This window comes from Zalophus californianus, chromosome 9 (assembly GCF_009762305.2).
Source record: "Zalophus californianus isolate mZalCal1 chromosome 9, mZalCal1.pri.v2, whole genome shotgun sequence".
In the NCBI taxonomy this organism is placed as follows: domain Eukaryota; kingdom Metazoa; phylum Chordata; class Mammalia; order Carnivora; family Otariidae; genus Zalophus; species Zalophus californianus.
In genome coordinates this window covers 86,041,315-86,064,564 of record NC_045603.1, presented here as the reverse complement: position 1 = coordinate 86,064,564, position 23,250 = coordinate 86,041,315, and the positions used below count along the sequence as shown (strand labels likewise).

General features: G+C 37.4%; 1 protein-coding gene across 4 annotated transcripts in view; it reads left to right on the top strand.

Annotated features, from left to right (window-relative positions):
- Positions 1–23,250, top strand: part of PDE3A (phosphodiesterase 3A) — a 322,232-nt gene that overhangs the window by 229,935 nt on the left and 69,047 nt on the right. The gene's annotated exons all lie outside the window — the stretch shown is intronic.

Here is a 23,250-nt window from a genome sequence, read left to right as displayed (position 1 = left end):
CGTAATAGGGTATATTGCATATATTGGGCAGTGCTGTAGTTCAAAGGCAATATAAAACCATACATGGATGTCACTGTTTTGAAGGGAGTGTCATAACAAAGAATTGCAGAGCCAATGGTAGTGCTACCTGAGAGTCAGACCACCATCTAATCTTACTTTAACAACACCATCTCTCAATTGGAGGCAGTTCGTATACAGTTTTTAGGGCCTGATATCTCATGGCTCATGCCATAATCCAAAACACAATTCCATGTTACAGGTGAGCAGGAGCAGCTTTGTTCTGACACACAGATAGAACCTTCCCATGCCTGACACAAATGGCCAAGATCTGTGTGTGCCCTGTTGGGGATCAGAGGTAGGAATGAGGACAGGCTGTGCTGGGCTGAGTCCCATGAGTCTAGCTGAGGGCCTGGTAGAGGTGTTATTTTTCTACTAAGTTGGCCCAGAGAATCCAGATTTCAAAAACTTGTGAATTTTAACTTATCTCACGAGAGGCTGATAAATACACCCAAATGCTAGTGTCCTCCCTTTTCTTGAGGAATATCATTGCCAAATAGATTATAACACAGTGGCTGTTCTGTATTTTGCTCGTGGACTAGGAAAGTCTACCTGGGCAAAGAAGTCGGTGAATAAATAAATGCATCTCTTAACTTGGTGAGCAGTTTGTATGCACCTCATGGGTTACACATGCTGAGATAAGCACTGGAGATAAAAGAGTTAAGGGAAATAAAGTCTAGTGGTGAAGACAGGTATGCAAACAAAGTATTCCAATTTCAGAGCAATGATTGATATATAATTAGGGTGTTAAAGGAGTACAGATGATGGAGATCTACCCCAGTTTGATGTAGAGTAAGGAGGAGTCAGAAAAAAAATTTTTTTGGAAGAATTAAGTTGTAACGGGATAGTAAGAAGAAACCAAAGGAAGGTGATGAGAATATTGAGGAAGTAACCACATTCACCAATGTATGATTAAAAAATAACATGTGGAAAGCATAGGTAATGAAGTGTTTTTTGGAGCATTAAAACACAGTGAATACTCTTTTTAGGGGTGAAATAGAGTAGCAAGCTATATAGCAGGTAAAAACGGCAGGACTCTGCCAGTGATTAATGAAATGAAAGTGAGGAAGGGGAGTTAAGGCTTTCTAGATAAGGGTGGGTAATTGGCGGAGATTGAGGCAGTGACCAAGGTTCTAGAGTCAGACAAGGAGTTGGGAAAGTAATAAGGTGAGGTGCGGGTGCTCTGCTCTGAGGAGCTATGATGCACATCTCCCTGGAGTCCAGTAATAGTGGAAGCTCTGGGCAGAGAGGTTTGGGGCAAGAGATGGGTTAGGGGTTGTTAGCTGATGATACAGGTCTCATGAGAGTGTGTGGACAAATTTAGAGAGCATCTATAGAATGAAGAAAACAGTAGACTAAGAGGTAAAACCTACGGAAATGGCTTTTAAAATGTTGAGGGATCTGGGTGCCTGGGTGGCTCAGTCATTTAGGCGTCTGACTCTTGATTTTGGCTCAGGTCGTGACCTCCAGGTCCTGGGATCGAACCCCACCTCGGGCTTCCCACTCAGTGGCGAGTCTGCTTGAGGATTTCCCTCCCGTGGCCCCTCCCTCCTCTCTAAAATAAATAAATCAGTCTTAAAAAAAATAAATATAAAATGTTGAGGGATGGGGAGTGAGGGGGGAAAATTCCAGGAGAGACAGAAGAAGATTGTTCAGGGACATAGGAAAAGACCTAGAAGGGCATGATACCATGGGAGTTGAAGTAAATGAGGTCTTCAGTAAATGCATGTCACCTTACTGTAAACTTCTATGAAGAAGTCCAATAATGCAGGGCCTGAAAAGTATCCTTTGAATTTGGCAATTAAAACCCACTGTGGGGAATAAAAACCCCACTGGGATAGCAAGAGCAATTACAGTCTTTGTTCTAGAAGCCCAGCTCAGTGGATTGGGATCTGAATGAAAAGTAAGAAAATGAAGACTGTGAATACTAACAGTTCTTTCAAAAAGTCTGGTAGGAAAGTTGGTAATTAAAAGGGGGTGCGGAGATTAGGGGAAGAATATGGGTTTAAAGAAGAGTAAGTGGCGTTCTAGCAAGGGAGAGACTGGAGTGTTTCCAAAAAGGGGGTTTATATAGGCTTGACAAGGCACTGGTATCAGAAATTTGCTTTTGAAGTATACTTTCAGAGTAAAGAGACAAATAATCTTAATGGTTACTGTCATCTTGCCGTCAGCTTCATGTGTCCTTCTGAATGTCAGGGCTTTTTCTGCCAGGTTCTTTTGAACACCAGTTGGCCAGTTAGGGATATTTGAGTTGCAGTGAAACCAGCTCTTCTTTCCCAGCTGCTCCTTTCTAATATTCCCTATTATAACTTGTCAGCAAAAAAATATTTACCACAATAAATTCTTCATGACAAACATAATTTTCACTATAATATTTACCATTTATGGCCAAAATCTCCGCACAGATACCAGTATGTCTCCCAAGCAGAAAAGTCAATCATTGACAATCTTGGGTAGGTTAGATTGTGGAAAGGTGGTAAATCTTAACTATGTAAAGATTTGATTGAAAAGCCTTTTTTTAAAAAAACTTCCTGAATCTGAAGGAAGAAAGAATATCATCTTCAAAGAGCGTATGGGATGATTATGTGTTGATTACAGTGGAAGGCTCTCAAAAGTTAGTATTAGTTTTGAGAAAGCAGATGGATTAACTGTAGATCTCCAGAATTACCTCTTTGGAGGGACATATGATCAACCTGCACTAAATAAAGAAATTTAAACATTGTATATAGTCCTATACAGTTGGTAGTATCAAACTACTATTTCAGCAATGCTTCAACATCTTTTCGTTCTTATTTTTTCCCTTCTGTGTTCTCGTATTTCCCAATAATGTAAATGTGTCATTACTACAAAGAAAGCCACTTTCCGTCAAGTGGAGTGCTTGCTGGAGTGTTAATCATATAAAGGAAAGGAGCCCCGAATATAAGCAGTGGGTCACATAGTCAAGGACCGAGGAAAATCAGCGAGTGCATCCAAAGGAAATTCAAATATGCTGCCTCTCCTTTCTTCAAAACTCCCCCCTTTTTTTTCCCTGGCTCCTGGGAACCTATGGTTGCCAGTCAGTTGAGTGTGTTTATTACAGGCAGTTGCCTTAAGCAACATGATACTCAGTAGGAGGTTGTGAGAACTTGAAGGGGATGTTTTTGGCTATAAAGACCAGGCGAAGGCACACTTTTTGGACTGAAGAGTATGATGGAGAGTCTACAAACTTTTGAGAACTATTTATAAGAATGACAGATTGTGTTAGAAGGCAGAATTCATGTAATAACTAGGTTTTGGGAGTTCTTATAATAAGCTGAGTGCTAAGGTTATAAAAATGAATAAAAATCAGTCTTGCCTTCAAATCCACAGTCTGGCAAGGAATATATTCACAGACAATTAGCAATATGATAGTAGATGTTAGGACAGAATACTAGGGAGGTTTTGAGGCTGAAGTGATTAATTTGGTGTCAGTTTGGGAATGAGGCCTAAGTGTTTTATGTCTGAAAGTTGGATCTTGATCATTAATACCAGTATATCAGAGAGATGAAGTGGTAGGCAGAAGTAACACCATAAACAAAGCCATGGTATATTGAGGGGATCATCTAGGACAGCTGAGGAGGAGACACGTTAGTGGGATATATGGACATGTAACTGGGGTAATAGGGGTTAAGGGCTAAATTTTAAGATGCCTAAAGCCATGTCATGAAGTTGAATCTGATTCTATGACTTTGGGAAACCATCAAAGAAAATAACAGAGCAGCATATTAGTATCTCTGTATTGGGAAAAATCAAGTTTGTGGTGGGAGAAAACTGGAAGAAAAAACCTGCAGTCATCCTCTTGTGAAATAATGAGATGGATTTAAGGCAGGGATTAAGGCATTCTAGAAGTTGAACAGCTCGTCAGCAGAAATTTTCAGATGCAGTGATCAGTCTGATGTTGGAGATAAGAAAGTAAAAAATCACTTCAGAAAAAGTCAAGGTGTCCAGTTTGGGTGACTGATTTTGTTGTTAGCCAAGGTAGAAAATCAAGGAGGGAAAGAACAGTCAAGAAGATGGAGGTGAAATATTCTCCTAGAGAAGGCAGGGTCTGAACTAACCATGGGGTATCCAAGTGAAGCTGTCCAGGGAGCAGATAAGCACACAGGCCCGAGTCCAGAGAAATGGTCAGTGTTGGAGCTCCAAATTAGCAGGTACTCACTGTGACACAGGATGAAAGCTGGAAGGGAAGGGCATAGATAGAACAAGAAAAATCAGTACCAAGGGTCAATAGTTAAGGAGGGAAGAAGACCCAGCAAAGCAGACATAGAGTAAGGAGGGAAGAAGACCCAGCAAAGCAGACATAGAGTTCCTTCTCAGAGGGACTGGACCAGGAGAGGAGAGGACAGGAGAAAGAGGCTGTGGAGCAGGGTGAAGACAGAACCGGGAATGTTGTTATTAGATATTTTAGTTAAGATATTGATTGCACTTGATAGAGGATTTTATTTTATCAGAGACATAAATCAGATTGCGATGAATAGAAGATTCAATATCTTAAAAAAAAGATAAAGTATCTTAGAAAAAATAAAAGTATCTTTAAATATATATTTTTAAAAAAGATTAAAAATCTCTTTAAATGAGGCACCTGGGTGGCTCAGGTGGTTAAGTGTCTGCCTTCGGCTCAGGTCATGATCCCAGGGTCCTGGGATCGAGCCCCGCATTGGGCTCCCTGCTCAGCGGGAAGCCTGCTTCTCCCTCTTCCTCTGCCCCTCCCCCTGTTTGTTCTCTCTCTCTCTCTCAAATAATCTTTTAAAAAAATATATTTAAAGGGTGTTAAGAGAGAGCAGAGCTCTCTTTCCAGGGGTTTAATAGATTAGAATTTAAAAGGAATAAATAGCATCTTAGATGATGTTTTTGTTAGCAAGAGAAATGCTAACAATGTTTTTAGGTTGAGAGGAGGGAAAGGGGAAGAAAAAAAAAGAGTGACTAAGAAAAACACAAAAAGAGAAATACACTGTCCATGTTAGAAGAATGAGATTACATTTATAGAGGTGGGGGACTGGCATTGGAAAGAAAAAAGAAAATTTCCGTGAAACAATAGGGAGGAAATTTATAAAATTCTCCCCATGTTTAGAAATTCATGGAAAGCTAAATTAGAAATTTCAATGAAGGATTGGATAAACTTTGTATATTGCCCAAAAGAATTGGAGTAAGGTAATTCATTTAAAGTAATTAGGCACCTTTTTGCTGAGTATGCTTAAAGTTGCCGTGGGAGTAGAAAATAGATATAAAATGATTCTTATCTTCAAGAAGCTCATGAAATCCACACATGATAGTAGAGTACATTTTCACGGGAAGATTTTATGAATGGCATTTTGATTATTGCAAGTCATGTTGAAGGTCCATGAGTTGCAAATGTGGCAATTTGCAATTAAGACACCCATATGGATAGTGTGCTGGCGTGCTGGTGTTAGAAGTGAGTCACTTAGCTAGAGTGAAACTAGTCATTGCTCTGCTCTCATAGCTCCCAGCGGGCTACTAGGGTTTGCTGAACCTCTGATAATCATATTTTTATTGCCTCATAATATTCTGAAGATAGTAACTGAAACCAGGTCTTTAAAGTCATTTTGTAGATAATCCTACTATAACATGTTTATGCTATAACCGTGTTTATGCACCCAGTGTTTATAGCAGCATTATCTACAGTAGTCAAATTCTGGAAACAGCCCAAGTGTCCATCAACTGATGAATGGATAAAAAACGAAGTGGTATATATATGTAAACACACACACTGAACTATTACTCAGCCATAAAAAAGAATGAAATCTTGCCATTTGCAGTGATAGGGTTGGAGCTAGAGAGTATAATGCTAAGTGAAATAAGTCAGTCAGAGAAAGACAAATACCATATGATTTCACTTATATGTGGAAATTAAGAAACAAAATATACAAACAAAGGGAAAAAAAGAGAGAGGTACAGACAGACAGACAAACCAAGAAACAGACTCTTAACTCTAGAGAACAAACTGATGGCTACCAGAAAGGAGGTGGGGAGGGGGATGGATTCAGTAGGTGATGGGGATTAAGGAGGGCACTTGTGATGCCCTGGGTTTTGTATGTAAGTGTTGAATCACTATATTTTACACCTGAAATTAATATTACACTCTATGTTAACTAACTGGAATTGAAATAAAAACTTTTTTTTAAGATTTTATTTATTTGTCAGAAAGAGAGAGCACAAGCAGGGGGAGTGGCAGGCAGTGGGAGAAGCAGGCTCCCCGCTGAGCAAGGAGCCTGATGTGGGACTCGATCCCAGGATCCTGCAATCATGACCTGAGCGGTAGGCAGACACTTAACTGACTGAGCCACCCAGGTGTCCCTTAAATGAAAACAAAAAAATAAATTAACTCAGACTTGTAGATAGATATATTATAAAATTTTATTTTCATTACCACCTACTTATCCACTATTTCCATATGCATTTGGTAAAGTTATATGTTGTATTAGTTGTTTCCAACCGTAAGAAAAAGAAAACCTTATTCAGATTAGTGGTAGCACATAATTTGAAATGCTTTATTATGTTATCTCTTATAATAAGAAGGCCAGAGGAAAGAAGTCTTCAGGGTTAGTGAATTCATGACTTAACATTGTAACAGATGTAAGTTCTTTATTCTTTCTACTTTGCTACTGTCTACACTATTAGCTTCATCCTAATGCTGATTCCACTTGTGATCCATAGATGGCTGCTAGCAGCAACATTGCTTCCTTTTGGAGGGTGAAGAATTTTTTCCTGGAAGCACTAAGCAAGGTTCCCCTCATGTCTCATTGAATTACAGTGACTAAGACCTATGCATTCTTGACCAAATTTTTGACCTTAGGGGTGCAATCACCATGATTCGTGTAGAGAGTCAATCACAACGTCTGTGTAGGGTTTGAAGAGAGTTAAGAACCTGGGGCATGTCTCTGGACATATTTGCTTTGATATTAAAATGCTACAGTAGTCCCTAGGTCAACAATCAAGTCTGTTGACTGATCAACAGCCACAAGACCTGCTTGATGGGCATCTTAAAATCTGTTTGATCTTTTGGGCCATTGTATAGGGTGGCTAATGATAGAGACATGATAGTAAGTTTAAATTCTTTGTTAGAAATATTGAAACCAGCAGGAAAGACAATTTGAGGCTATTTTTAGTTAGACCTCACTCTATATTAATTTTAGTCTTTAGTTTGCCGTAAGAATCAGCATGTGAAAACATTCATTGCTTCTGGCCCGTGTTTGTTTTAATCATGCTTTGCTTATTTTTTTTCTATGGGATATTTTAATTAGGTTCTTGTATTATACTTCCATTCATATCTTCTTTTTTTTTAAGATTTTATTTATTTATTTGAGAGAGAGAGAACACGAGTGAGAGCACAAGCAAGGGAGGGGCAGAGGGAGAGGAAGAAGCAGGCTCCCCACTGAGCAGGGAGCCTATTGCGGGGCTTGATGCCAGGACCCTGGGATCATGACCTGAGCTGAAGGCAGATGCTTAACCAACTGAGCTACCCAGGCACCCCCATTCATATCTTCTTATTTTAAGATGAAATAAAACTAAGATAGACTGAAATGATAGCTAAAGAGGAATTCACTATCAGCTTTTCCCTAGATCCTTCCTCTTGATCCCCAGGAGGGGGGGAAAAAACCCTTTTAATCAGCACTTTTATTAATCTTGTAAGATTATAATCTTTGAATATAATTTCTGAAGTCACTTTGTCTTCTTTGCAGTTATCTGCAACCTGTGTCTTAAGGAATCTATGCTGAATCTCAACAAATTGTTGACCATTTGTATTCCTTCGATATCCTATTATTGCTATACTAACAGCATGTGGGAGCATTGTTGAACCTAACAATTATGTCTGCAAGGAAGAAAACAAAACTATGACATAAATGTTGAGTGACTCATCGTTATGACCAAATAACTTCTTTTCTTGCCTGATTTCCTCTTCACTCAGAAGCACATTGTTGCTAAACATGAGGGGTAGGGTATCTTTTGAAATGCTTTTTATACAGAACCTTTATAATCCTTCTCCACATCTACCTATTAAATATCTTGGTGAGTTACCGGGGTCTATTGACCCGAAGATAATCATATTTATTATCTGAGTGTCTCATAACATTATGAATATAATAAGATTATAACTGAAACCAGTTTCTTAAACTGAAGTAATTAAACCAGACTTGTAGACAGATGCATTATAAAATTTTATTTTCATTACCACCTAAAAGGAAAACAAAGACAGATGCTTTCCTATTAGCAACAGAAGTCTCTACAAGAACCACAAGTTTTTCCTTCCAGGAGCAAATATTATATGAGATCTGGCTTAAGGATAGGAAATAAGGAGGAAAAAAATAAGTGGCATTTTTCTTGATGGAGAAACATTAGTAGTGGGGTCTTCCCTAAAAATTAGTTCTGCGAAGAGTCTAATTTGATTTTCAAAAGCAATGTAAAGGAAGGGAGTATCACACAAATTCTCAGAGTATCCTGATGATGTTAATAAGTTCTCCTTGATAAGGAGAGCCTAAATTGATAAAGATTAACTGAAGGAAGAGTTTGCAAAACTAACAATATGTAGCAAATTGACAAAGATATTTTATCTCATCAAAGATAAGTGACCATACATAGGAACGGTTACCCTAAAATACTGACGGACAGTTTAGTGTTGTGATTAATAGTGCAGGTCCAGAATGCCTTAGTTAGAATTCTACCTCTGCTGGACAAGTTACTTAACCATTTTTGCCCTAGTTTCAAATTTTGAAAGTCATTCCCTTTATAATTTGTAGAGCTGTGAGTTGCCTTCTGGAAAATCAAGAAATGATATTACTAACTTTTTTTTACATTTTTTTTATTTTATTATGTTGTTATGTTAATCACCATACATTACAACATTAGTTTTTGATGTAGTGTTCCATTATATTACTAACTTTTAATATTTTACTCAGATCTTCTCTGCATGTAAAATGGCTCACAGGTAAGCTTACCTCATCCCTTAAAACCAGTTAGCAAGAAGCAGACAGATCCGAATGTGCTCTGAGAGGCCAAGGAGCTTCACGTTCCCTACTCTTTACTGGGGGAACGGGATGCTGGGAAGCCTTGAAATCCAGGTTTCAAAGTTGAGAGTTGGGTGTTGGAGCTTTGAGAATTCTAAGGGCTGAAGATTTTGAGGGAAATGTCGAAAAACCAGACATTTCTATATTTGAGTCATGAGTATCTTTGCAACCAGTCCCTCTTCCTTTTCATGCTTCTCTGGAAAATTTATTTTTATTTTCATCCTACTTTCAGGAGAGCTATGGATGATATATGGTGACTCAATTTTCAAAGTTGGCCAGATGTAGGTGTTTAGAGTCTTGCATTTTGAGAAAAAACTTACTTCCCTCCTTGTAATCGGAGGTGGCGGTGATTCATCACAGGGTTCCCCTAGCTTCCTCTTTAGTCCTCTGATCACTTTTGGTCCCCTGAGCATCTTCCACTAGGCTGCAGGCTTCTTGAGGGCAGCCAAACTCATTCATCTCCATAGCCCTAGGGTATAGACATTACCAGGTACTCGGTAGATGTTCAGTTAATATTTGTTGAGTAAATGATGCAGAAATGGATGTTTTCCAGTGCCTCTATATTTCCTTTTTGAATCACACCATTGATAAAATGTGTTTTTTCTTAAAAGATTGCACTGTGATTGAAATAGGGTGCATTTGCAATGTAGAACCAAAAAAATGCTATTATACCTACTATTAAGTGGTTGTATAAGCTTTTGTGAGCTGGCCTAGGAATTTCATCACTGTTTATAGTATTATTTCTCTAGAAAAATTCATTCTGAGTTCCCCCCCCAATTTTTTGATGTAAAAGCGTTTTGAAATTTGATCTATTTATACATTTGGAAACCTTGTTACATAATTTACAGTGCCTTTGCTTAGTTAGAAACTGGAATTTACTGAGTTTTAAAAATACATTTATGAAGTATTGGATGTTGTATTAAAACAACTTGGGGCTATTAAGAGTGTCCATTCACCCCCTCTCCTTACACTGTGGAGGGCCACTACCATGATATATCAAAAAGAGAACATTTTCTTAGTTGCTGAGACCCAGGGTGGATTTTATACACTGACAAGTGAACTCTCCACATTTTATTTTGTGAAGGCAAGAGCCCTTGAAGAGATTTTCAAGAGAAGGAACTGAGAATACTGTGAACAAAATAAAAGAAGACTACTGCAGGAATTAATGCATTGTATTTTTTTTTTTTCATGTCTCAGTATTGAATCACTTTACAAGTGCAGTTGATGCTCCTTAATGTTACTGTCCCTCTTCCCTCCCTGGTCATTGATGCTGCAAGAATCCTAGTTTCCCACATGTCTTGTTGTGGCAGCCCTGGTCAAATCTGTTGTCTTCTCTCCACACCTTTGCCTTCCTCAAGCACTGTGCACTGTTCGATGACATCATTTTCCTTCTTGGACATCTTTCATCACTCAATTACGAACTGATAGAATTAGAAAGCTTTGTCCTCCATTCATGGGCATCTGAAATCTGGCTTCATATTTCCTTTTCAACCTTATTTTCTACTAATAAGCAGCAGAAATCCTCCATGCCTGAGAGACTGGTCTACTCATGGAATCCTGCGTTTGTTTTTCTCATACAGATACCCGAGCCTGCATTCTGACCCCATGATTCTTCAAGCTTGACTGCTCTGTTTCTCGCCTGCTCTGGGCCTGCTCTTCCACTTTCCCAGGATCTCGGGTCCAAAGGCTCAGCCTTCTCTCTTTCCTTTCTGGCAGAGCCCTCCTGTTTTCACTTTGTTGCCTTTTCGTGTAAAATTTCACGCTGAGTACCACTGGAAGGCACACAAACAGCATATTGGAGCTGAAGTCTCTAACCTCGGCTAGACCGGCAGTATTGCCTGAGAATCTAGCCAGCTATTTCTTACTCCTCTTTCAAACGTTCTTCATTCTCCTCCATACCTATTCTTTTTTTTTTTTTTTTAAGATTTTATTTATCTGTTTGAGAGAGAGAGCAGCAGCAGCAGAGGGAGAAGCAGGCTCCCTGCTGAGCAAGGAGCCGGATGTGGGACTCGATGCCAGGACCCTGGGATCATGACCTGAGCCGAAGGCAGACACTTAACCGACTGAGCCACCCAGGCGCCCTCTCCTCACTACTTCTAACCTAACATTGCCTATATCACTTTCTCAACAAGGGACTCAAGACTAATCTCCAGAGTTAGATAAAACCCAAAGTATAGGAACTCCAACTTCTCCCCTGCAGATCTAGGCTTTTTTCCTCACTGTTACCATGGGAAATGTACCCCCCATTATGAAAGGTTAGTCCCACTCTACTTCCTTCTCCTGGACATTGATCTCTTTATCGTTCCCACTGTTTTTGTTGCACTTGAACGCCTTCATACTAGTGGGATCTCCCCCTTCAACATTTGTGTTTGCTCACTTGCTCCCCAGCTCTTTAGAGCCTGTTTTCCCTCTGGATAGATAGGGACATACCTTCCATTTTACCGCTAGTTTTCAGAAGAGAGTTGTCTACCTTGTCTCCATTTTCACACCTTTTCTTTGCTCAGTTTTTTGCAGTGTGACTTACAGCCTCAGCATGTCACTAAAATTGTACTCTTTAGTGTTACCAGTGACCTGCCAGATACTAAACTAAGGGATACTTTCCAGGATTTATTAATCTCTAAAATCTCATCAGTCACCACTGGCCACTCTTCTCCTCTTGACAGAAGCATTTCCTTGACCCATATGACCCTATACTCTTAATTTTCAGTTGCCCTTTCTCATTTTCCTTTGTGAGAGTCTCTTCTCCCTGACCATGGTAAATTAGTATTGATTATGGTCCTGCCTTCAGTCCACTCTTCTTTCACTTTATACACTTCCATGTAGGGTGTTATTGAAATGACCGTATCTGTGTCAGTGATACCCGGATGTGTATTTTCAGTTCAGATGTTCTCTTGATGTGCAACTTTGAATCATCCTGTGAATAGCACATATTTACTCAAAGATGAATATCTCAGCATCCACATCAAAACTCATTCCTTCTCCTGTGATTGCTAATTCAGGGAAGGGTTCTTAGCTATCCGTCTGTCTAAGCTATAAGCCTGAAAGTCAGCCTGACTCCTTCCTCCACATGTACTGATGATGTCACTACCCTGCAGAGGTTTCTCATTACTCTTAGTGGGTTAATCAAAGCTCTTGGATTTGGCTCCTGTTCCTGTCATGATGTATTCCCTCAAACCTCTCCAGACACATCCTTTTCTTCTTCTGTTTTTAAATTTGAATGTAATTGACACACAACATTATATTAGTTGCAGGTGTACGACATAATGATTTGATAATATGTATATTGCAAAATGATCACCACAATAAGTCTAGTTAACATTCATCACTATCATTACAGATGTTTTTCTTGTGATGAAAACTTTCAAGATCCACTCTTAGCAACTCTCAAATATGTATTACAGTATTATTAACTATAATCACTGTGCTATACAAGGACACATCCTTTTCAACCTGAAGCACTCTCTACTTCCTCTGAGTGTTATTACTAAAAGGTCATTCTTTCTCTACCTCCAGGCCTTTTAACTCTTTTCCCAAAAACATACTCATCTGTATACCCAAATCCTCTGCACGCTCTTTCCATATGATTACCACGTTATAGAAAAAGGCATAGAGTCATTTTTTGCCTCAGCACTGTTTTCCTCCGCAGGTTCACTGTTTCCTGCGTAGGAGTTATTCCAGAATCAGTTTGTTAAATACCATTTTTATTTATGACTCCAGTATTTCAATATTTTTACTTAAGTTAAAATCAGAACATGAAATTGTGCTAGAAGGCTAAATGTTTTAGGATGGCTTCCAGAAAATTCAATTATTTGTTTTAAGGAAATACCTTGGACACTGTAATTTGTCCTTTTATATTCTTCAAGGCATAGAACTGGGAGAGAGGAAATGTACTTCTCTGGAGGTTTAGAATATGGTCTTTATGACTTCACTCATTTTTAATATCACTGAGTGCCTACCCATGATCAGATACTAAACTAGGGTCTGGGGTTAAACTGGTGAATGAAAACTAGCGTTGCCTTTGTCCTCGTAACATTTTCAGCCTAAAAGAGGAAGACAACACTTTATCAAGATCACACATCAAAGAGTTGGATTGAAAACTGTCACAAGTGCTTTCGACAGAGACGTTCTAAGAATACATGTGAGAATTGGTCAGCGATGCAAGATTTTTCTGAAGTTACAGCTTCCAGCGTTTTTCATTTGTTTGTTTTTGTGTTTGGTGCTTGGGTGGCGTATGAGGTCCAGGCACGCATGTGGTGAACAGGCTGGATGCTACTGCAGGAATCAGAGGGAAGAGCTCCCGGTTAGGCAGCGTTAGGAGTAAATCAGTAACACAGCTAAGTAAGTGCCCACGACATAGGAGAGTCTGGTGGCAGATAACACAGGGCGGATAGAACAAATGGCAGTGAAGGCTCACAAAACCATGGTGTTCGAATGCATATTTTGATTTTGTTTTTGTTTTGTTTTATGATTATTTTCATCACAATGGAAAATTACAAGTGGGAAAAAATTTAAATCAAATTGCATCTGAAAATGAGTCATCTGTACAATGTTTACCTTATGAAAATGGGAAAGGGTGACGGAACTGAAATGCTCGTAATTGAGAAGAATTATCAATGATGTAATTATAGTTTCACTTTAACAATGGTCCTGAGAGATATAACACAATTTAAAATTTTGTATTACTTTCTACCAATAGTTTTATGGATGTTATTCTTTTTTTAGTTTTGTTACCGCCCCCCCCCGCCCCCCGCCCCGTGAAAAAAGAAACTAAACTCTGAGGGTTAATGAGGGAGCAGCGCTCATTCAAAAAGCTCTTCCGACAATTAGGGTTCTTTAAAAAGGCAGAATACTGCCATCTGTTGTTCACTGAAATTGTTTTTAGGCTAAGCAAACAGAAACCTCAAGTTCAAGTTCAATAGCAATTCTCAAAACCTAACAAGTCAAGGACCATCAAAATACATCAGCTTTTATGAGTTCATACTCTTTTCAGAGATTCTTAATTTTTCTATATTTCTAAACTGCTCAGTCAGAAAATCCGGTTTCTTCCACTAACAGAAATAATAATGCTTTTTACTTATATAGCAATTTATACTCTCCAAGCCTTCCTGCCTTCCTTTGCGTGAGCAGTCAAAGGGACAGCTCCTTACCTGAATTCCTCATACTTTCACCAGCCACCTCATCTTTTTCTAATTAGAAGAAACAGAACCAGCCTGGAAGTCAAAGGCAGCTAAGGTTGTCTTTAGCAATATGGGTGCTTACGAGAGTAAGTGATTTAATAAGTATGTTTTATTTCCTAAATACAAAAACAGTATTCTGTGTTAATTGTTATTTTTGAGGCTGTTGAGCAAATTTGCTAGTGTCTCGAAGGTACTTAGAAAACAGAGGGACTGCTTTAACAATTTTTGGCTTAATTACAGGTAGATTATAGGGAAATCTATAAGGACACAAGGCCGCATACTGTATCCCGTTTGGTAACATGGAGTGCTCTTTGAACATCAAAAGAGAAGGGGGTTGAGAATTCTGATAACTGCTGCATTTTGCTATGCCTCACCTCTCCCATGAGGCCAGCCCACAGAGATGTTGGAAAGCAGTTTGATGAAGGGCCCTATATGTTTTCCTCCTACTGTACATATATATTATCTTAAGAAGAAAATCCAAATGTAAACTCATATTCCCTGCCAGAAAATTAAAATAAGCAAACATCTGCTTCCTTAGGATGGCATTTAGCCAAAGTTCAGCCTACAATGAGTTACTGCAAAATTTTCACATGATTTCATTTTTAAAAAATTTCCCAACCAACTTCAAGTCTAAAATTATAAATGGGTCCTATGAAAGTATAAACACATATGCAATTTTGCTGGCTCTGAGGTCAGAACCAGTAATACACCAAAGACCGTTTATCAATCCAGCTCACCTTCTAAGTGAATTTAGTACATTAGAGACCAAGATGCTGCTCCCTGGCACCACAGGCATTCTCCCAGAGAAAGCCGTGGAGCGTCGGGGTGGCAAAGGGTGCTTTAGAGACGTAGGAGACCACTCCCAAAAACCCAACAAGCATCTTTTCCCAGCATTGAGGACCAAAGTTGGGTAAGAACAGTCCCAGGGACTCTTTCCTTTTCTGTGTCATCCCTTACACTGTTTATTCCTCTCTTATCCCAACTCCCTCTTCACCCTGAGAATGTTCTTCCCATGCTATGTTTGCCTCCCAGGGTGCCTCCCAGGATGACTAAATAGAAAGAAAAAAAAAAAAAAACCAAAAACCTTCCAACAATGGAGCTAAGATGCCTGCTTTTAGAATTCCTTTCACATACTGTGTTATAAATTATACCAGTGCAATCAACCATATTAACTGAAACCAGGACCTTTGTACAATTACTTTCTGAGAGCCTAAAATTAATCTCAGAACTCTTACGAGTATGTGGGAATAGGGAGTACGATCTTTAGATTTACCTAGAATAAGAAATGAAACTATTCAGGTTTTTGTTTTGGTAATTTTGGTTTTGTTGAGGAAGAAATTCTGTCTCTATGTGCATTTCATTTATGAACAAACTACTGGCCCGGTATATGTTGAAGACAAACATATGTGCGATGTGCAGCCTTTACCACACAGTTTTTTCTGTGCAGTAATAATAATGATGGTGATATATAATATTTATCAAACATGCCTTGTGGGCTAAGCACCTCTGCTGAGGTCTTTATGTGCATGATTGCATTTAATCATCAACAATACCATACGGTCGATATTATTATTATCCCCTGCTCAGAAATAAGAAAATGAGCAAGGGAGATACATGAATGTTTTGCAGATCTCAACAGATCTTAAATTTGGATGCAGCCAGGCTGACTCTAGAGCCTCTGCTCTTAAAGGCCCCATGTTCTGAGTCACAAAATAAAAATTTGATGTTGATGAATAAGTACAACTTCCTCTCTCTTATCCCGGTTTTTATAACTTTGTTTTCCAACTTCTCATGTATACAAACTTCCATATTACATACATGACGAAAAAAGGCACTTGTTCCTTTTTGCACCCCATGTGCTAATTCATAAACCAAACCTTACTTTCTCCTCCTGGTTTCAGGGGTGGTAATGAATAGCTATGATGTAACTATTTATTATAAATGGTTCCTTTCACTGGAGGGCTTTCAAGTGAAAGGTGTTGGGTTTAAAATGGCATGGAGCTCTCTTAACAGATAGAATCAGGACTGTAGTCGTTCTGTTGATTTTAAAAGTTTTAAAGCAGAGAATTATACAACTTTGACCTCTATTTTCTGTACCTCTTGTAATATATTTAACTTACTACATAGAAATATGCAGGCTTTCAAGAGTCTTTTTGATGAAGAGCCAAGAATGTTTCTCTTTGAGCATGTGTGAGAAGCTCTCTTTCTTCCATGTGCCACATGGTGCTTCATTGTACGCAACTGCCAGTTTCAGTGTATTCCAGAGTGGAAGTGACTTAGGTACTTGAAAGCATTCTGGGTTCAAATCTTTCAGATAGGTTATCATTTTCTTTTGGGATGTTTACAGTCGTACCTTCCCTACTTAATTTAACAGAAATCGATATTGGGACCTCACTTTGATGAAATGTATTTATGAAGTCTTTAAAGCTATTCAACTTCGTTTTTTTTTAATATTTTTTTATTTTTTAAATGTCTTTTATGAGTTACATTTATTTATTTATTTATTTATTTATTTATTTATTTATTTATTTAAAGATTTTTATTTATTTGACAGAGAGAGACAGCGAGAGAGGGAACACAAGCAGTGGGAGTGGGAGAGGGAGAAGCAGGCTTCCCGCGGAGCAGGGAGTCTGATGCAGGGCTCGATCCCAGGACCCTGGGATCATGACCTGAGCCGAAGGCAGATGTCTAACGACTGAGCCACCCAGGCGCCCCTCAACTTTGTTTTTAAAGCACCTTTTCCATTTTTTACTCATGTTATCACTGGTTTATGGATATTTATCAGCATAGGTAATTTACAGTGACAAAATACAACTGGCCCGAACAGATGTGGGACCAAAGGAAACTGACACTTGGGAAACGTACAGCTCAACTCTTGGGAGTAGAAGTATGTAGAAGTTCCAGGGGAGTAGCCTCTCCCCACCCCCCCCCCCCGCCCCGAGCACTCAGTGTACCCTAGGCATTTTAATATAGAGAGGAGACAGCATCAGTGACTCAATCATAAGTTATCAGGTAGAGCTTGGGTATGATTAGCAATGTGAAACAAAGCATTTTCTGTTTACATAATACTTTTTAAATCGTCTTTAACAAATTTAAAATGCTTACTGATGCCAGGAAATAAGTTTTAAAATCATTTTCTTCTTTCTTCTTTGATGTATGTGTGTATGTGTATATGCAAAATGCTTTAGATTTATGGAATTGAGAAGGACCTTAGGAAGGTCTAACCCAGTTCCCTGATTTTTGCAAAGGGGAGGACTGTGTACCCCCCATGGATACAATATTGCCTAGAGTAAATCTGCGGTCAGTTTTGGAAACCATCCTAAGTTAAAATATTAAACAAAACAGTGGTCTGATTCAAGGCATACAGCATCTCAACTAGGTTATGTAGGTAATTGTCTTGATTATGGTTCTTTGGCATTTGTAACCTATCTTTGGGTTTCATGTAGAATTATGAAGAGGGGCTTTTATACTGCTTCTAATTTTTTGTCCAGTCAGAATAAATTAATCTCCAAAGCAAATGACTCATTGGATGATTCACTAACTCACTGAGTCAGAAGACTTGAGAGTTATTATATATCTTCCCCTTCTAAGCAGGGATGTATGTAACCTATTTGACTAAGTTATCAGTTTAATCTTTGCTTCAAAATATGTAGGAAGAAGAGCTATAACTTGACTATGTTGGTGCCGCCTCCAACAGAATTCATCAGGAATTAGATGCGTTACCTTCAGCCCACTTTCTACACCAGACAGCCTCCCTGATCATTTTGAATAGCAAATTGTTGTTGACCTCAATTTTCCCAGTCCCTTTTTGCTTTTTCCCGTGGGCATCTTCTCATTCTTTAAACGAAATGGTGTGTGTTGGCTTCTTTGTTTTCATTCACCTTGTTCCTGTAGTTATTTCCTAAAACTGTTTAACAATTATTCCTTTTAGAAATTCCCCATTTCTGGATAATATTTTGACAGAAACCCAAACACAGTGCTGCAGTAAATAATCTGGCATGTTACTTAAAGATATATAATTTTATTTTACATACATGCTGTTAGTAATTTGATTACATGAATTTATTTGTTGGAATTTTTCAAAATTTGTCTCTGAGGGTAATTTAGAAGCTTGGGTGTCCTTCATAAAGGGCACATCCTTTCTGACCACTACACGTATTCAAAGCTTTTAATAGTGTAATTTCAGAGTTTTAGCGCAGCAGTAGTAAGAGTGCAAACAAATTTCCTATAATTGAGTTGATTAACACATGCTTATTCTAGGAGTTATGTTTAATGGTGTTTATAAGTATATTTGTTATTATTTCTTTAACTTCTTATGTATAACTCCAGATTTTCCCGGCCTTTGGTTTACAATGAGTAAGGTAACTTGGAAGCAACTAGATCATATTATATAGCAAGGCATCTATGTATTCACATCCTAGAGATGGTAAAGTAGACTGGATGGAGATAATTGGGAGAAGGGAAAATATTTTAAAAACTGGGTGCTTTGAAAAGTGGTGGATTTACCAAGAGAATCAGTTATTTTTGGTTTAACATATAAAACCACACTTTCCTCAACTGTTTATCAGACTTAAATTCCAGATTTTCTATTTAAAGGTAGTGATCCAAATTTGGTTGTCATTTAAATAATGTTCAGGGAATTATACTTGCATCTTCTTAGATGTTAAATATAAATATTTCTATTATAAGGAAAGCTTGCAAAGTAGAATGTCTTATATTGCTTGGTCCCTTTTTTTAAAAAAAAGGAAAAGATTTGTTTTAGCTCTACCATAAAAAGACTCAACTGTGGTTTTATGCTTTAGTATAGTTCATTACTGCGCTCAAAGATGATTTCAGGCTGTTAGCTTAAGACTTTCCTTTAAAGTGGCTTTCATATAAACTTAACCTTTACTATTTATTATCACTAAGATTTCGCCAGTTAAATGGAATATTTCTGAGTATTTATTGGTATATTTAGAAATTTAGTTACATTATTTTCAAAGTTGGATAGGGTATGGCAGTACCCTCTGTGTGAGTCACTCTTTTTCGTATTTTGTATCATCTGAGGAAAAAACTCTGCTATCAACCAAAGCCCTTCTCCCCTAAAATTCCTTAATAGTTACTCCTTGGACTGTCCTGTGTCTTTATAACTTGCCTGCTGCTTATTGAAATAGGGGCCCATCTGTCATGTGTGGTTAGTCTTGGCAATTTTGTGTCAAGCAAATCTGATTGTTGGTTTTAGATTTTATGCCTCATTGAAGCCTTTAGTTATTTGAGCCAAAAAGTGGTGATAACTTCTATGTGTGATGCAACTTTTGACCGTTGTACAGTTCTAGTCTTGAATCGGAAAACCAGTGTAGCAAAGACCTGATTTCATTCCCATATTAAGTATACCTCGTTAAAGTATACTTTTTTAATAGTAAAAATGTCCACTTTGGTTTCTTAGCCAATTCCAGTATGGATCATTTACTTCTTACTGGCATGAATATTGCTTTGTTTTTGCTTGAAGACCTTTGCTTTGGCCAAAGCTAGGGCATAAATAGCATTAAAGTACATAATGTACTTCTTTTCGGAATTCTTACATAGCACTAACAATGACTTAGGAGAATGAGTTTTTAGTTCTGTTTGCATTTTAAAGTTACTTTAAAATTTTTTAATATTTGTTTTTTTCTGAGTATATCAGAAATGCATCTAATACTTAAAAAAGAAAATATTATTTAAAAATCATAAAATGAGAGCATTGTAAAAAAGACTTGTTCTCTCACCAATAATTCATTAAAAGTTTTAGTTCAGATTATCAATGAACATGCTCTACATTTTCTTTAGGTTTGTAAATTTTGTATAGTGAAAACATTTTGAGAAAGCCTCTTTAATTATTAATTATAGAACATAAACTGTTGATTTCACTGTCAGAAAGTCTGAAAATGTTATGTCCTAAAAACAGTTTGACAAACTGTCATTTTTAAAGTAGATGGATAGGAATAAATATTACTCTTTCAGAAGGTCACGCTGAGTGAATTTTTTAGAAGCATCATAATTAGGGGTGCACTTGAAAATACGTGTTTCCCAAAAGGGAATGTTAACTTAGTTTGGTGGCATTTCTCATGAATATTTTTGAAGTTGACAGTGTAGGTACGTGTGTGAAGTATGCATGATTGTGTATCCTGAAACTATTAACGTTACACTTGAATTTTTATGTCAGTCCATAATAGATATTTAGGCATCCAAACAGAGAAGAGCGTGGCACAGACAGCACATAAAGCATTAAATAATTACAGACATATTTAGGAACATAAGATAAAAAAGTATTTTTTATCTTATTTTGGTGTACTGGCTCAGCACTTAAGATCTAGAACCAGAGTATTTGTTTGAGGTCTGATGTTTCCCTATTCCAGATATCTGATTAGGATTCTGGCAAGTTATCTTTTACTAATAAAACTGAAGTTAGTAAATGAAGTACCTTGTAGACTTGTGCTGAGCAAATGTCATGCCACTATGATTATGATTATTATTCCATGGTAAAAGACATAACTGTTCTATACCATATCTTTACAGAAAAATTTATCCATTACTTATAGTGGTCTAAGGCTATATATCTTTGTGTATTTTGGGTGTTTTCATAATTTTTATATTTTTCCAATTATAAAAATAATACATATTCACTTTTTTGATGACATATTTTTCCCCACCAGTGAACAATATGTGTTTTTTCAAGTAATTATTTATAGATCATTTAAAAAACTATATACCACTTTATAATAGAGTTATACCACAACTTTCTTTGTATCATTTTTTCTATCGATATGCATTTATGGCTGAACTCTCTGGTTGTTGTCAGAGCGCTATTGCACTCGTTATGTCTTTGTCCTCATATTTTTACATCTTGCAGTTTTTCTTTAGATGTCTGTCAACATTGTTTTCCTGGATCATAGAATATATACATTTAAGTGACAAATTGATAGACTCAGAAAAATACCCTTTCACAAACACTGGGTTATTTTGACTCACTGCTCACTTACCCAAACTATTACTAATACTTGGTGCTGACAGTCCTTTATTATTTTGCCGCTTTGATGAGTAAAAGTTTTCATTATATTAATTTGTATTTTATTTTATTTTTTTTAAGATTTTTATTTATTTATTCATGAGAGACAGAGACAGAGAGAGAGGCAGAGGGAGAAGCAGGCTCCCGAGGAGCAGAGAGCCCGATGCGGGACTCGATCCCAGGACCCTGGGATCATGACCTGAGCCGAAGGCAGACGCTTAACCATCTGAGCCACGCAGGCACCCATTAATTTGTATTTTAAATATTAGGCAGGCAAGTAGCTTTTTATACATTTGATTATTTACATTTTGTTTGGGTTGTCTATTCATTCCTTTTATCCAAATTTGTCTTTTATTGATTTTTTTTTTTTTAGAAGCTCTTCATTTGGATATGTTTTGTCTTCTCTGTGAGACAAATATTTTCTCACTGTTTTTTTCCTTTGCCTATGGTATATTTTCTTAGGAGCTTATGTCTTTAGTCAGATCTGTCATATATTTCACTGACAGTTTATGAATTCATATTATTTTTTAACATTCCCATGTTATAACTTAATCCCTGTTATTTTCTTATAATAAGTTTATAATCTTATATGTTTAAATTTTTCATCTCTGTAGTTTATTTTGAAGTCTGTTGTGAGAGAATGACTAAACTTTTCTTCTAAATACATAGCCAAACTTCTAACAGCCTTTTATTGAAAAACTCCAGAGCTGTCATTATTATTTATACCATTATCAGTATTGAGCACTTATAGTTGTCAACACAGTGTTGAGTGCTTTACGTATATTACCCCATTTAATTCTCGGAATTACCTTCTGAAGTTGGTGCTATTACTGTATCCACTTTATAGATGCAGAAATCACAACACAGAATCTTAGTGACTTGCCAGAGATCATGCTAGAAAGTGGCAGGGTTAGGAGTCAGGATTTAGACGTAAGTACCTAGTTCCAGGATCTGCACCCTGATCACTAACTGCAGTTACGGAGTTATGTGGCTTCCTTGTGCCTCATACTGTGGCAATGTTCCAGCATTAATGGTCTTCTCTGTGCTGTCTTGAAGCTTCATCTACCCTCTTGGCCTTGACTCTGCCCATACTCTCCCTTGCTCTCGTGCCTTCCTGCCAGCGTTCTGGCCTGAGCAGCAGAGTGGGGAACAATCCTGTCCTCTGTTTTTTGTGCTTTTCCTTTCTTCAGCAAGCAGAGAGTAGTGACTGTCAGTCCGATAGGCAGTTTAGAAAAGATGACAGATGTGCCACAGAATACCGGAACTAAAATTGCTATTCTTACCAACCACAAGAAGAGAGATAACGTGTGAATCTGATCAAAAGTCAAAGGCTTTTGGGGCCTATCTCTAATATTATTTGAGTAACTACCATAGGGGCGCCTGGCTGGCTCAGTCGTTAAGCATCTGCCTTCGGCTCAGGTCATGATCTTTGGGATCATGGATCCTTGGGACCGACCCCAAGTTGGGCTCCCTGCTCATTGGAGAGTCTGCTTCTCCCTCTCCCTCTGCCCCTCCCCCCTCACGTGCACTCTCTCTCTCTCTCTCTTTCATGTGAATAAATAAATCTTAATATAATCTTAATATAATATAATATATTTTAAAATGTATTACAAAAATTACAAAATGTAAATATATTATATATAATTATATATATTATATATAATAAATTATGTATAATAAAAATATATAATTATATTAATATATAATATAATAATAATATAAAATCAATCTTTATAAAATAAATAAAATCTTAAAAAAAATAACTACAATATACCAGGCTTAAAAGACTTAAATTACTTTAAAATTTTACTAAAAATTACTAAACATTAAAACATTACTAAAATTAAAAGTTTACAGTATATTAATGTTAAACTTTTAGAATGAAATTTCTAAATAATATGCATTAAAATGTTGAGCTCTTCATAAGGAGTGGCTGATTGGAAGTTTTTTC